Here is a 15681-nt window from a genome sequence, read left to right as displayed (position 1 = left end):
TCCTGTCAGGATTTTGGTCACACGTGCTCATGAACTCCATGTGTTTATCAAGCCACCAGTGCTGGGATTCGAACCACTGTCAGCCATGTGGGATCCAGCTCCCTTAACCATTAGGCTATGGAGCCAGCCCTAAGATGTATTTCTCACTGCAGGTTATGATCAGAAAGCTTTGAAAACCACTGTTCCAGGTGCATACTCAGTGAAATCAATTAGCTAAAGTCAGTCGTCTAGGGAAAAAATGGAATCGTTACATTTTATTGTATTTCTCTTTCACTTCAGAATTTGTGCAGTCGATTTGCTGTTTCCCCTCAGTCGTGATAGAGCGTATGCACATGCATGTTCTTGCCAGAGACGGAGAAACTGAGGGAGGCCTCAGTCACTACTGTCCCTTTTCTCCGATCCTGGAGGCTGTCAGGATCCTGGGCCCTCAGCTTCATGCTCAGTGTACGTCCAGGCCCACCGGGCCAAGGAATTGAACCATAGTTAGCGTGGGTTGGTGACTATTCACCTCCAAGAGACCAGTCGTAATCTCTTAGACACTGAGCAACGACTCATCACCTTTAATTTCTTGGTAGTTTTTGTGATAAACTCAGATGTCATTGTATAATTTAACTACTTGTCTTTCTGGGATTGAGACAGGTTACATGGGACCAGCAGATAGTGTAATGGTTATGTCACTGGACTCCTGTGTAGTCGACTGCAGTTCAAGTCCCAGACCTGGTGGCTTATAACTAACATCGGGCATGTGTGCATGTGTGCCCAAAATTCTGAGAGGAGAATGGAGGAGAAGGGATTGCGGCATGGCCATCCCCACGGAGCAATTACTCGCTTTTTGTCTCTCTGTTACTCTGTCTTTCCAGTGAGTGCATGCGCCCTATAGCAAAAATCTCTTAAAAAAAATAAAAATAAAAAAAAGACAGGTTACAAATGGAGCCAGCTCTCTGGCTAGTGGTTAAGGGAACTGGATCCCACATGACCGACCTTGCATTTCAATCCCTAGCCCCAGCAGGTTGAAAAACACAGCAGACACGTGTACGTGCATACCCCAAATCCCAACAGGACGGAGAAATAAAGGAAAGGGATTGTGGTGTGACTATACCTCATCAGGGAGTGCTTTCTCTTCCTCCCTCTCCCCCTCTCTCTGGTGAGCACACGTGCTCTTTGGCGATTAGGGAAACAACACCAATAACAAGCTAGCTGGAGGTGCAATGGTTAAGCCAACTGGATCCCACATGGCTGACCACATGGTTCAACTCCAGGACTTGGTGGCTTGAGAGACATGTCGGGTATAGGTGTGTGCCCTCAAGGGGATGGAGAAGGGATTGTGGCATGGCCATCCCCCGGGAGGTGCTTTTTCACCACCACCCTCCAGTCCCCCACCCCCCGTCGATCTCCAGAGAGTGCTTGCACCCTACAGCAAATTTAAAAAAGAAACAAACAAACAAACAAACGATAGAACACACTATCCCCCCTCTCCCTTTACCCCTCTTGAATTCAAGTGATAGTGTTTATAATATTAATTCTGAACTTCACTCGTAGGGAATTTCGTGTGACTAAACTTTTCATATGTGGCTGTCATAGTTGATATGAATTCAATGATCTCCCAGACATTTGCCATTACTGTCGAAGTTTGATTTACAAACCAGGTATCCATGTTCTTCTACATTACCACAGAAGGAAAAGTTAGCACCTCAGTTATGTCTTCAGGGTTTGAGGGGGAAAATAGAGTTGTTGGTCCAGTGAGAGCACTGAGGCCACATGAAAGGCCTGGGTTGGTGGTAGTTTCTGTGGTCCTAGCTGATGAGAGGGCCTAGCTATGGCAGGAGAATTCTGTTATAGCAAGACTTTGTCAGAAATACCTTTCTCCTCCTCCCATACTCTCTCTCTTAAAATAAATAAATAAATAAATAAATAAAAGTGAAGTTCTTTACAAAAAAAGATAAGCAAAAAATATTAACTGGGGTCAGTAGATGGAGTGAAAGTTAAGATTTTGCATTCCACACGGTCAACTCCATGGTTCGAGTCCAGGACCCAAACGACTTGGAAAACACACTTGGCCCATGTGTGTGCATGCCCAACATTCCAAGAGGGGACTGGAAGAGAAGGGATTAAGGCATGGCCATTCCCCTTGGGGGATGACTTCTCATTTTGTCTCTCTCTCTCTGTCTCTCTACAGCAAACACACGCATCCTATGGCAAAAACAAAAATAAAAATAAATAAATAAAAAATAAAACCACAGACAACTTAAGGGAACACAAAGGTAATCCTAACAAAAGTAAATTAGATTTTTTTTTTTTTTTTGGAGAGGTTTTTCGCTACAGGGCACGTACGCTCGCCAGACAGACAGAAAGAGACAGAGAGACAGAAATCGAGAAATCACCCCCCAGGGGGGATGGCCATGCTGCAATCCCTTCTCCTTTGTTCGCCTCTCGGGATCTCGGGCACGCATGCACACGCACCCAGCGTGAGTTTTAAGCCACCGGGTCCAAGACACGAACCATGGTCGACTACATAGGAGTCCCGCGACATAGCCATTATGCTAACTGCTGGTCCTGATGGCTCCAAATATTTAGAAACTCTGCAAGGTACCCAGTCCTCACTATCTTCTCAGGATTTGTTGGTATCAAAGTCTGCCGATTTAGTGCTAAGGGAAGTAAGCCAGACTATGAAAGAGAGGCATTGTATGTCCCCAGTTAATATATACTGAATGTCTGCACGCAGTGACAGAAACTGAAGGATCGGACGGTATAAAGGCATTGAGAGGAATTGTGGATCCTGGAGACAGTGTGAGAGGAGGGTGGACAATGGGGGATGGGAGGGAGGGAATCAAGGAGGGGGGTAATAAAGCAAAGCACCTAACAGACATAAAAGTGGAAAATTACCTGTTGATATGTATGGTAATATCTTTGAACTGATATGCAGTGTATCTATGCTGGGAAGATTCACTTTTTATGTTGCAAAGATGTACAGTTATTGAATTTAAAAATAAGTAAATAAAAGAAAGAAAGAAAATCTGCTGTTCTCTCGCTTTTCAGTCAGGGTCTCCACTGACCTCCATGGCAGAGTCAGGCCAGCTGGGAGAATTTCGTTTTCCCCTGAAGTATATGAAAATTCCCTGGCATCCAGACCGCACTTACTCTGCTTATGTTAGAAACTCTGGACTCGACTGCTTGGTTAGGTTTCTTGTCTGTATTACTAACCCAAGTCGAAGAGACTATTTCCAAACTTCCCTTCAAGACCTCCCCCTCTATCTCAGCTTCACCTGAATACAAAATTCGTGATCCATTCCTCCCCTGACTTTCATTAACTTCGTGTTTATTCAAAGCTTGGTGGACCGTATGTACAGGAAGGAAATAAATGACCCAGGAACGTTGGAGAAGCGTTTGCACAGGAGTGATTACAATAGTGGTTCCTGGTTCCTCAGGCCCATTTTCTTCCTTGAGGAAAGGAGAATTTATAAGCTGTCAACTCGTGTGCTCTGCACCAACTGTTGTAAAAGTTTCAGCTACAAATCGAATTTGGTTTTCGCTACCAAGGATTCCAAAGACAGAGGAGAAATTCATCCAAATGGTTTCTTTCAAGAGCAACGTTTATTCGTTAAAATATCATTAGCAATACTGCAGTTTATAAATGTAATAACTTCTTTAATTTAACAGTTTGTCATTTATAGACACCGGCCCATTAATTTAAGTAATCAGCTCTGGTTTCCTTTCAGTTCCACTTAGTCAGGTTTAGGGGTAAGTACAGATTTTTCTCTGGCTTGTGCTTTGTGTGATAGCTTCTTGTAGTCTGTTTTATGTGCATTTCCACCTATGAAAAGAAGTAAAAATATAGAGCCTTTATTCTTTTATATTACCTACATGAAATTTAATTTCCTGTCCATCAGAATAGTTCTTTTAATGATCAATTCGTTTCTTTTGTTCTTCTGGTCATACACTTTTGAATTAATTTCCTACTTGTAAATTCTATAAGACTAATTGATATGTTGAAAAAACATTCTGTATCCAGATTTCAAAAGGATTTTTTTTTTTTAATTTTTATTACCAGAGGGAATGCATGCTTTGCCAGGAAGAGAGACAGACAGAGAGGGAGAGAGAGAGGGAGGAAGTCCCCCGAAAGGGGCATAATGATTCTGTAATCCCTTCTACTCCGTTTTCCCATCCTGTCTGGATTTGGGACACGCAAGCACATGCACCCAATGTGGTTTTCAAGCAGCTGGGGCTGGGATTTGAACCGCATTCAGCTATAGGGTCAACTCTGCAAAGATTTTTCTCTGAAAAACAATTTATCATTGAAATTAAAATAATTTTTGTGGGGCTAGCCAGTGGCTTGGTGGTTAAAATGGCACTGGATCCCACATGGCCAACTGCATGGTTTGAGTCCCAGACCTAGTGGCTTGAAAAACACACTGGGTGCATGGGTGTGAATGTCTTAAATCTCAAGAGGAGAATGAAGGGATTGTGGCATGGACATCCACCCGAGGGGGGGGGGGGGGGGGGGGGTCACGTACTTTCCCTGTTTCTCTCTTTCTCTCTCTCTCTCTGGCAAGTGCATACTATAATAAATGAAAACAGACAAACAAAAACAACTTTATGGAGCCAGCAGGTGGCATGGTGGTTAAGGTGCTGGACTTCCACATAGCTGAATGCAGTTCAAGTCCTGGATCTGGCAGCTTGAAAATCACACCAGGCACACGTGTGTGTATGTGCCCAAAAATCCCAAGAGAAAAATGGAGGAGAAGTGCCCAAAAACCCCAAGAGAAAAATGGAGGAGAAGGGATTGTGGCATGGCCATCACCCCTGAGGAATGAGATTTCTCGCTTCCCTCTCACTGTCTCTCTCTGTCTCTCTGACAAACACACGTGCCCTGTGGCAAAAACCTACACAAAACTAAACAAAAAAACAACTTTAGTACTTCCAAGGACACTATCAGGAAAGAGAAAAGACAGCCTAAAGAATGGGAGAAAATATTTGCAAATCATGTTTTTGGTAAGGGACTTGTACCCAGAATGTATAAAGAATTCTTACACTTAGTGATGATAAATATTAAAATATCCCAACTTAAAAGCTGGCAAAGGTGGGCTGACCTGTGTCGTGGTGGTTGAGGTGGCTGGATCCCACACGGCCGACTGTGTAGGTCAAGCCCCACACCTGGGAGCTTCAGAAGCACACTAGGCACGTGTGCATGCGAGCCCCAAATCATGACAGGGAAATGGAGGAGAAGGGGTTGCGGCATGGCCTGTCTCTCTCCCACTCTGTCTCTCTCTGGCAAGCTTATGTGCCCTAAAGCAAACTTAAAAAAAAAAAAATAATAATGGTTGCCAAGGGTTGAGGGGAGGAAAGACTGGAATGAAGAGTGCCCTTATAGGACCAGCAGTTGGCGTAATGGCTATGTCGCTGGACTCCCACGTAGTCGACCGCAGTTCGCATCCCGGACCCGGTGGCTTAAAACTCACGCCGGGCGTGTGTGCGTGCGTGCCCAAGATCCTGAGAGGAGAATGGAGGAGAAGGGATTGTGGCGTGGCCATCCACCCTGGGGGGTGATTTCTCGCTTTCTATCTCTCTCTCTCTCTGTCTCTCGCTGTCTGTCTGGGGTGAGCGCACGCACCCTATAGCGAAAACCTCTCCAAAAAAAAAAAAAAGGGTGCCCTTATGATTATGGGATTTCAGAAGGAGTTAGGAAAGTTCTAGAATTAGATAATAGAAATGATTATCTGAGTAACTGACTGTTTAACTTGGAAAAAATTAAAAACCACGGACTTGTACACTTTAAAAGGATGAGTTGTGTGATATATAAATTACACCTTAATTTAAAAGCAATTTAATCTTGTATCTGTTAAGTTTTGTTATAGTAACAAAACTTTAATTCTAGAAATACACTCAGAATCAAGAGAAGAGATACACGGAAGAAAACACAATAGCGAGCGATGATGAATTATATCCCAATTCGCATTTTACTCTCTCAGATAGTTTCTCCATGATTAACACTCAGTTGTATTTCCCCCGAAGTGCTTACTGTTCTCGGCTTCAAAATAACAACTTAACTACCTCTAGAGAGCTCCCTGCAAGTCCTTGAGGAGGTAAAGGGTACAATTAAAGTGTCCATCTCTTGCCACTGAGTGGGGGTGGGGTCAGAATTAGCAGTCATCGTTATCAGCTCTGTCTGATTTGTTTCCAAGCCGTCAGAGACTTCAAGAAGGAAGCAGGTGCATGATAGAGAATGGAGTCTTTTTTCTTTTCTTTTAAAGTGAGACTTTATTTTTTTTTTAAGAATTATTTGTTTAATTTTATTTACTATTACTATTTTTGTTTAATTCGACCAGAGAGAAAGAGAAAGGAAAAGTCCAGGACTTGAGCTATGGTTGGCAGTGTGGTAGTCCAGTACCTTAAACGCCATAACACCTGCTGGCCCCCTAAAGTGAGACTTAAAAAAAGGGAGACTTGGGACCAGCAGTTAGCGTAATGGCTATGTCCCTGGACTCCCACGTAGTCGACTGTGGTTCGAGTCCCGGACCCGGTGGCTTAAACTCACGCCAGGCGCATGTGCATGCGTGCCCAAGATCCTGAGAGGAGAATGGAGGAGAAGGGATTGCGGTGTGGCCATCCCCCCCTGAGGGATGATTTCTCGCTTTCTGTCTCTCTGTCTCTATCTGTCTGGCAAGCTCACGTGCCCTACAGCAAAAACCTCTCCAAAAAAAAGGGGGAGACTTTTCAGCTTTAGTTACTAATTAAATTTGTCATTTATTACATTTGTCACCATTCCTTCAGTGAATTACATAGACGATGAATCATGGAAGTATAAACGAATCTCTGAGAAAATGCAAAATCTTACTGAAAATTAAGGAAGTGCACATTAATATAACAACAAGAGATCAATTTACCCCTTCCAGACTGGCGAAGATGTAAAAGGTTGATAGTATGCAGCACGGGAGAGTCTTTTAGAAGTAGGCATTTTCACTTCGTGGTGATGGGAGAATAACAAGGTATGATCTCTTTGATGGTCATTTGCAACGTTGATTATAATTCTATATATGTATAATCTTGGACTCAGCAATTCTATGTCAAGAATCCGTTGTAGAGAAATATTTTCCCAGGTGTTGAGTATGTGAGCACAAAAATTGTCACTGGAAGCGTATTTGTAATCATGAACATCAGAAAGAGCCCGATTATCTATTAATGTGGCAACAGACTAGCATGCAGTGTTCCAGGATTCCTCAGTAAGGGAAAAGAGGAAGGAGCTTGACTGTATGTGTGACATGAATAATCTGACCACATTCATGTGAAATTAACATTTACGTCATCTTAAGTAATCTGGGTGTATTATTCGGGTAGGTGCTCATTAAATACTCAGGTTATGTTAGAATTAATATATAAGTTGGAACCAGCAGATGGCAGAATGGTTAGGTCACTGGACTCCCATGTAGTTGACCACAGTTTGAGTTCCAGACCCAGTGACAAACTCACGCCGGGGTGTGTGCGTGTGTGTGTGTGCCCAAGATCCCAAGAAGAGAAGGGAGGAGAAAGGATTGCGGTGTGGCCATCCCCCCCCCGGGGGGCGGGCGTGATTTCCCATTTTCTATCTCTCTGTCTTTCCAGTGAGCTTACGCACCCTATAGAAAAAAATCTCTCTAAAAAAATTTTAAAAAGAATGAATATATAGGTTAAACTGTGCATTTAAAATCTAGAGGTTTATGGGGAAAATGTTATCTGAGAATCTTTCTAGAAGTGGTTATAGGGACCAGCAGATGGTGTAATGGTTATGTCGTTGGACTCCCACGTACTCAACCGGGATTTGGACGTGGCAGCTTGAAACTCATGTGAAGTGTGCGTGAGAGGAGAGTGGAGGAGAGGGGATTGTGGCATAGCCATCTCCCTGGGGGGTGATTTTTCATTTTCTGTCTCTCTGTTTTTTCCATCTCTCTGTTTCTTTGGCAAGCACACATGTTCTATAGCAAAACTTTTTTTTTTTTAAATGGTCATAGTAGGCTATATTTCTTTTAAAATTTTTAAAACTATTTGTTTAATTTTATTATTGTTGTTATTATTATTATTATTTTAATTTGACTAGAGAGAGAGAAAGTGAGACAGCAAGCCACCAGATCTGGGACTTGAACCACAGTTGGCCATGTGGGAGTCCAGTGCCTTAGCCAGCATGCTACCTGTTGGCCCTAGACTATATTTCTGTAATATTTAATTTTCTTATAAGGTTTATGCTTTTTATAATCCATCGATAGTGCTTGTTCTTTATTATTATTATTATTATTATTATTATTATTATTTTTAGAGAGAGATTTTTTGCTATAGAGCATGTGTACTCACCAGAGAGACAGAAAATGAGAAGTCAGCCCCCAAGGGGATGGCATGCTGCAATCCCTTCTCCTCCAGTCTCTTCTCAGGATTTGGGGCACACGTACACATGCACTCAGTCTGAGTTTTAAAACGCCAGGTCCAAGACAGAAAGCAAGAAATCACCCCCCAGAGGGATGGCCACACCGCAATCCCTTCTCCTCCATTCTCCTCTCGGGATCTTGGGCACACACACATGCCCAGTGTGAGTTTAAGCCACCAGTTCCAGGACTCAAACCATGGTCAACTACATGGGAGTCCAGCGACATAGACATTACGTCCCTATTTTGTTCAATTCTTGTCCGAAACACCAAGACCCTGGATATCATCACAGAAGCCATCCCACAGCAGAAGGAAGGAATTAAAATGTGTAAACCCAGAGTCTCAAATTATTCTAGGATGTGACCTTCCCATCTCATAAATAGCAACTGAATCCTTCCCATTGCCCAGGCCTGAGATTTTAGAATATCCTCAGCTCCTCTCTTTCTTTCCTACTCCACACATAAAACCTATCTTCAAAATATATTGGGTCAGGGCCAGCAGGTGGCATGGTAGTTAAGACACTGGATTCTCACATAGTTGACTGCAGTTCGAGTCCTGGACCTGACGGTTTGCTTTCTCACTATCCACCCCCCTCCTCCTCCTTTCTCTCTGTCTTTTTCTGGCAAAACTCATGTGAAATAATAATAATAATAATTAATACATAAAATAAATAATTCTTTAAAAATATATATTGGGTTGTCAGAGAAGTTAGGATGTATTTTTCTATGCAAAAATGTGTCATGACTTTTCTAACAACCCAATATTTAGAATCATCAACTTCTCACCACTTCCACTGCCACTCCCATGGCCAAGGCCACCCTCTGGCTGACCAATCCTCTTTGGCCCTTGCCCTCCCCCTGCCCCGGCCTATTCTCAATCCTGCAGCCAGGGTGACTCTTAAAACAGATTTCAACCTCCCAATCCCCAACAGCTCGCCCTCGCATTCCTGTAATGACCTATAAGCCTCCGTATCCGGCCCTGGCTTCAATGACCCCACCTTTGGCAATTCTTTACTGGGGCTGCCTATGGCGTGGTGGTTGAGGCATGTGGATCCCGTGTGGCTGAATCTACGGCTTACGTCTCAGACCCAGTGTCTCAAAAAAAAGATGCCAGGCACGTGTGTATATGCCCAAAATCTCAGGAGGAGAATAGAGGAGATGGCATTGTGGTGTGGCCACTCCCCGGGGGATGATTTCTTACTCCCCCACGTGCCCTGAAACAAATTTTAAAAAAAAACCAACGCTTTCCTCTGTTCCAATACTGCTAGCCTCAGCCTCGGTGTTGCAGAGACACCCCTGGCGTTCTCCCATCTCAGGGCCTCGAACTAACTGTTCCCTTTGTCTAAATGCTCCTCCCCTCAGATAGACTCAAAACCCACTGTCCTTACCTCCTGAACACTTTCTCACATACCCCCTTACCGGCGAGGCCTTTCTTAACCATCTTATTTAAAATGGCAATATTCATGGCGCTTATGTTCTTCTTTTTTATTTTGGAGAGGTTTTTGCTATAGGGCGCGTGCACTTACTAGAAAGACAGAGAGAGACAGAAAGCGAGAAATCACCCCCTAGGGGGGATGGTCACGCCGCAATCCCTTCTCCACTCTCCTCCGGGGATCTTGGGCACGCACACACACGCGCCAGCATGAGGTTAAGCCGCCTGGTCCGGGACTTGAGCCATGGTCAACTACATGGGAGTCCAGCGACATAGCCATTATGCTAATTGCTGGTCCTGATGGCACGTATGTTCTTTATCTGTTGTACTCTCTCCTCCAGGTTTCTTACCTCCTTAAGGGCTCTGTGAGGTACATATAGATTTATATAATTTCTTTTTTAAAAAATTTTATTTAACTTTATTTATTTTATTTATTATTTATCTTCATTTGACCAGAGAGGGACAGAGCGAGAGAGAGAAAGTGAGAAAGCAAGCTGCCAGGTCCGGTACTTGAACCATGGTCGGACATAAGGAAGTCCAGCACCTTAACCATCATGCCCCCTGCCAGCCCCCGGGAAACTTGCATAAGCACCTGACATGAGTTTGAAGGCCCCAGATCTGGGACTTGAACCGTGATCGGCTACATGGGAGTCCAGCACCATAACCGCTATGCCACCTGCTGGCCCCTGTACCTCTATATATTTTTAAATATTTTATTTATCATTATTTTTATTTTATTTGACTAGAGAGAGACAGAGAGAGGAAAAATGGGAAAGGAAGCTGCCAGCTCCAGGACTCAAACTGCACTCACTGTGTGGGAGTCTAGCACCCTAACCACCACACCACTTGCTGGCCCCTGTACCTACATCTTTCATCACCTGTCTCTGAATTGCAATATGAGATCTACGAGGTCAGAAGTTTTCATCTGTTTCGTTCACTGACGTATCAAACACACCCAGAAGGGGACCAGTAGATGACATAATGGTTACGTCACTGGACTTCCATGTAGTTGACCATGGTTCGAGTCCTGGACCCGGTGGCTTGAAACTTATGCTGGGCACATGGGGATGCATACCCAAAATCCCAAGAGGAGACTGGAGGAGAAGGGATTGCAGTGTGGCCATCCCCCCCCCCCTCCCGGGGGGGAGAAGGGATTGCAGTGTGGCCATCCCCCCCCCGGGGGGTGATTTCTGGCTTTCTGTCTCTCTGTCTCTGTCTCTCAGGTGAGCACACGCGCCCTATAGCAAAAATCTTTCTCAGAAAACAAAACTAAAACACCCAGAAGAGTGCGCACTATGTGTTCGGTCATTGGAAAAGTCACAACGTATTTTTCTGCTTTTCTGTGCAAAATGCATCATGGCTTTTCTGACAACCCAGTAGTAGGTACTCGACTGAATTTTGCTTAATTAGCTAATTAGTAAGACCTGGCTTTCGTAGTAAGGGCTCTTACATGAAAGGTACTTAGGCTCTGGGTAACTAGAGCAAACGGCTATTTTTAGTTTTAGATTGACACTTGCTTTGCAATTACAGGACGTGTCAGAAAAAGGAGCCACATTAGCATTTTCCAGGTGTAAGGGGATTGCTGTTCGCGTGAGTGATGGACAGGACACTCCCTGAGCGTAGGTACCGAAAGGAGGTATTGGCCTGAGGCAAATGTGTCCAGAGGAAAATCAAAATTTTCTTACACAGCCAAGCGAGAAAAATGCTTGTGGGTTTAATGAACCTTTGTAAAATTCCTTTAGCTGGCTTCAGCAATGCTTTGGGGATTAAAAACAGAACAAACTGGGGGACGAGCAGGTGGTGTGGTGGTTAAGAAAGCGGATTTCCACATGTCCGATGATGGTTCGAATCCCGGATGTGATGGCTTGCTTTCTCACTTTCCTCTCTCTGGTCAAAATAAAAAATAAATAAATAAATAAATCTAAATAAAATAATTTTTAAAAATGTTAAAATATACACATTTCATCAACTAGTCTCAAACTTAAAGGTTAGCCAGTTCATGTAATATTGCCACAACTTCTTTCTTTTTTCTTTAAATTTTTTTTTGGAGGGAGAGAGGTTTTTGCTATAGGGTGCGTGTGCTCACCAGAGAGACAGAGAGAAACAGAGAGACAGAAAGAGAAATCACCCCTCAGGGGGGATGGCCATGACACAATCCCTTCTCCTCCATTCTCCTCTCGGGATCTTGGGCATGCACGCACATGTGCCAGACTTGAGTTTAAGCCACCGGGTCCAGGACTCGACTACATGGGAGCCACCAGGTCGAGCCATTACGACAACGACTGGTCCCAACCACAACTTATTTTATAAGTAATCTGAATATATATTTTTGTATTTTTAAAAGAATTATTTAATTTCACACATTATTATTACTATTGTTATTTTTAATTTTACCAGACAGAGAGAGGAAGGGAAAGCAAGAAAGCAAGCCACCAGGTCCAGGACTCGAACTGTGGCCAGCCACGTGGGAATCCAGCGCCTTTAACACCACACCATCTGCCAGCCCTATTTTTGTGTTTCAAGAAGGATAAATTGAGCCAAGCAAGGTGGCACTGCAGTAAGTCTCCACTGTGATGCTGAGGCCACATGAGAAGACCCCAGAGTTGAGTCCCAAGGTCCCCTTGGGCTGTGTGTGTGCCATGACCCTGGCTGGCTGAGGTTGGGGGGAGGTCGCTGTGTGCTGAGCTTGTTGGAAGTGCCTCTCTTTCTCTTCAACTTGAAAAACATGCCAGGCATGTGTGTGTGTGTGTGTGTGTGTGTGCGTGTGCATGCACGTGTGTGCTCAAACTCCTAGCAGGATGGAAAAGTGGAGGAGAAGGGATTCTGGCATGACCACTCTCCACTGTAGGGGTGCATTCTCCCTCTCCCTCTCTCTGTCTCTCTCTGGCAAGCACACACCCTCTGGCGAAAAGAAAAGAAAGAAAAGAAAAGAAATGAGTATTGTGAGATGTGTAATTTTTAAAAAGAATCATTTGTTTAATTTTATTTATTCATTTATTTTTAATTTGTCACAGAGAGAGAGAGAGATGAAGTGTGAAAGCAAACCACCAGGTCTGGGACTTGAACCGTGATCTGCCATTTGGGAATGTCCAGTGCCTTAACCACCATGCCTACTGTTGGTCCCCTATGAGATTTATAACTTTTAAGAAGAATTATTTAATTTTATTTTTTAAAATTTCCTATAGGGCATGTACCCTCACCCGAGAGAGAGAGAGAGAGAGGGAAAATGGGAAAACAAGCTACCAGGTCTGGGACTCCAGCCACCGTCAGCCATGTAGGAGTCCTGCTCCTTAACCACCACACCACCTGCTGGCCCTGAGATGTGTCCAGTTTATGGAGCAGCATATAAAATGTGTGTGTGTGATTTAAATCATGGTGGGAATCTGTCACTCAGCAGTGAGTGAAGAAACAGCACTGCCAATACCATCTGTGTGCCCCGCCCCATCACGCATCCCTCTCTCCCCCAGAGGAGAATGGAGGAGAAGGGATTGCGGCATGGCCATCCCCCCTGAGGGGTGATTTCTTGCTTTCTGTCTCTCTGTCTCTCTCTGTCTTTCTAGTGAGTGCACGCGCCCTATAGCAAGAACCTCTCCAAAAAAAAAAGAAAGAAAAAGGCGTTGGCAGGTGTCACGGTGGATAAGGGCACTGGACTCCCACACAGCTAACTGTGGTTCAAGTCCTGGACCTGGTGACTTGCTATCTCACTTTCTTTCTCTCACTCTGTCCCTCTCTGGTTAAGTTAAAATAAAGAATTAGTTAAATAAAATAATTATTTTAAAAACGTATTTAAAAAAAGAGAGAGAAAAGATACATGGGACCAGCAGATGGAGTAATGGTTACACCGCTGGACTCTTGTATAGTTAACTGCGGTTAAACTCCAGGACCAGCGGCTTAAAACTCACGTTGAGCACGTGTGTGTGTGCTCAAAATCCTGCCAGGAGAGTGGAGGAGAAGGGGCTGTGGCATGGCCCTCCCCACTGGGAACTGATTTCTCGCTTTCTATCTCTCTGGCAAGCGCACACGCCCTCTAGCAAAAAATCTCTCAAAAAAAAAAAGATATATGGGGGAACAGCAGGTGGTTCGGGTGTTGGACTGCCGTATGGTCAACTGAAGTTTGAGTCCTGGACCTGGCGGCTTGCTTTCTCACTCTCTCTGGTCAAATTAAAAATAATAATAATAACAAATTCAAATAATTCTGAAAAGAAAGAAAAGATATACAGGAAATACATTTTTGACAACGTGAATGTCTAAAAATCCTTTTTTTTCTTCCCCTGTGACTTTTGCCAGAGGACGCGCGTGCTGCTGGAGACAAGAGTAGAAGGAGAAAGCACTTCCACCGAGGCTTGGTCAAGCCACGATCCCTTCTCCATTTCTCCATCCCTTTGGGGTTAGGGCCATGCACATACACATGCCCGGCATGTTTTACAGGCTGCTTGAACCATGATGGGCCCCATGGGGTCTTGCTTGCTTACCTAAAGGTTATGGGGCCGGCCCGTTTGACTTTCTCCAAAGAATGAGTGTCTGGTCTGCCATCCCTTAGCAAGATCTATGCGTGCGGTCGGGCTAACGCTGTTTGCTACGTTCCCTTACCTCTTTTCCAAACCACAGTCAGTTATTTCTGAGATTAGAACTCAGATGGTGAAACGTCTGTTCCTGGCTATCCGGGACCCCTTTTTTGGGATATCAAGAGTGTGCCTCCTTGGGATCAGCAGTTGGCAAAATGGCTATGTCTCTGGATTCTCATGTAGTCAACTGAGGTTCGAGTCCCGGGTCCAGTGGCTTAAACTCACACTGGATGCGTGTACATGCATGCCCAAGATCCCGAGAGGAGAATGGAGGAGAAGGGATTGTGGTGTGGCCATCCCCCCTAGGAGGTGATTTCTCACTTTCTGTCTCTCTGTCTCTCTTTGTCTTTCTGGCGAGCGCACGTGCCCTATAGCAAAAGCCTCTCCCCCCAAAAAAGAGAGTAGTGCCTCCTTTTTAAAATTGTGATTTCTGATTTCATATCCGCATTGGACATCTTTATGGAGTGCACTGTGGTTTTTCAAAGCATACACACAGGATAGAGTAATCAAATGAAGGGTATAGACATTGAATATTACATTATGTTGTGCACATTCAGTAATAGTTTGGGTTTTTTTTTTTGAAGAATGTATTCAATTATTGGTGTCATTTTATTTATTTATTTTTTTATTCCATAACCTGTTTCCTCTATTTACGTGCAGTCTTGCGTCTGTGAATAATTTTTTAGGGCCAACCAGTGGCATAGTGGTTAAGGTGCTGGGTCTCACATGGCTGACTGTGCCGGTCGAGCCCTGGCCCTGGCGGCTTGTAAAGCAGAACAGGCACGTGTGCATGCGTGCCCACAATCCTGGAAGGAAAATGGAAGAGAAGAGATCTCAGTGTGGCCATCCAGCCCTGGGCAATGCTTTCTCGTTTTCCCTCTCTCTTTTTCCCTCTCTCCTCTCTCTCTCTGTCTCTCTCCAGCAAGTGTACACACCCGATAGCAATTTTTTTCCCCATCATTTTCTCCCAACCTCCAACCCTATCCCTTGTGGGCCTTTTCTCCATAAAAACTTACCTTTTGTCTGTGTCACTTCTTTGGAACCAGAGTCTCTTCGAGACGATGTAAGTAGTAATGAATTCATAGGTAAAATGAACAAGACTGATTTAACACAGTTAACATGTTTACGCACCAAGAGCACCTTAAATGACTAATCCTGGGGAACCAGCAGTTAGCGTAATGGCTATGTCGCTGGACTCCCACGTAGTCAACTGCGGTTCGCATCCCGGACGGGGTGGCTTAAAACTCACGCCGGGCGCGTGTGCGTGCATGCCCAAGATCCCGAGAGGAGAATGGAG

The sequence above is a fragment of the Tupaia chinensis genome, unplaced genomic scaffold (assembly GCF_000334495.1).
Source record: "Tupaia chinensis unplaced genomic scaffold, TupChi_1.0 Scaffold000521_1, whole genome shotgun sequence".
In the NCBI taxonomy this organism is placed as follows: Eukaryota; Metazoa; Chordata; class Mammalia; order Scandentia; family Tupaiidae; genus Tupaia; species Tupaia belangeri.
Note: the sequence above shows the minus strand (reverse complement) of the source record.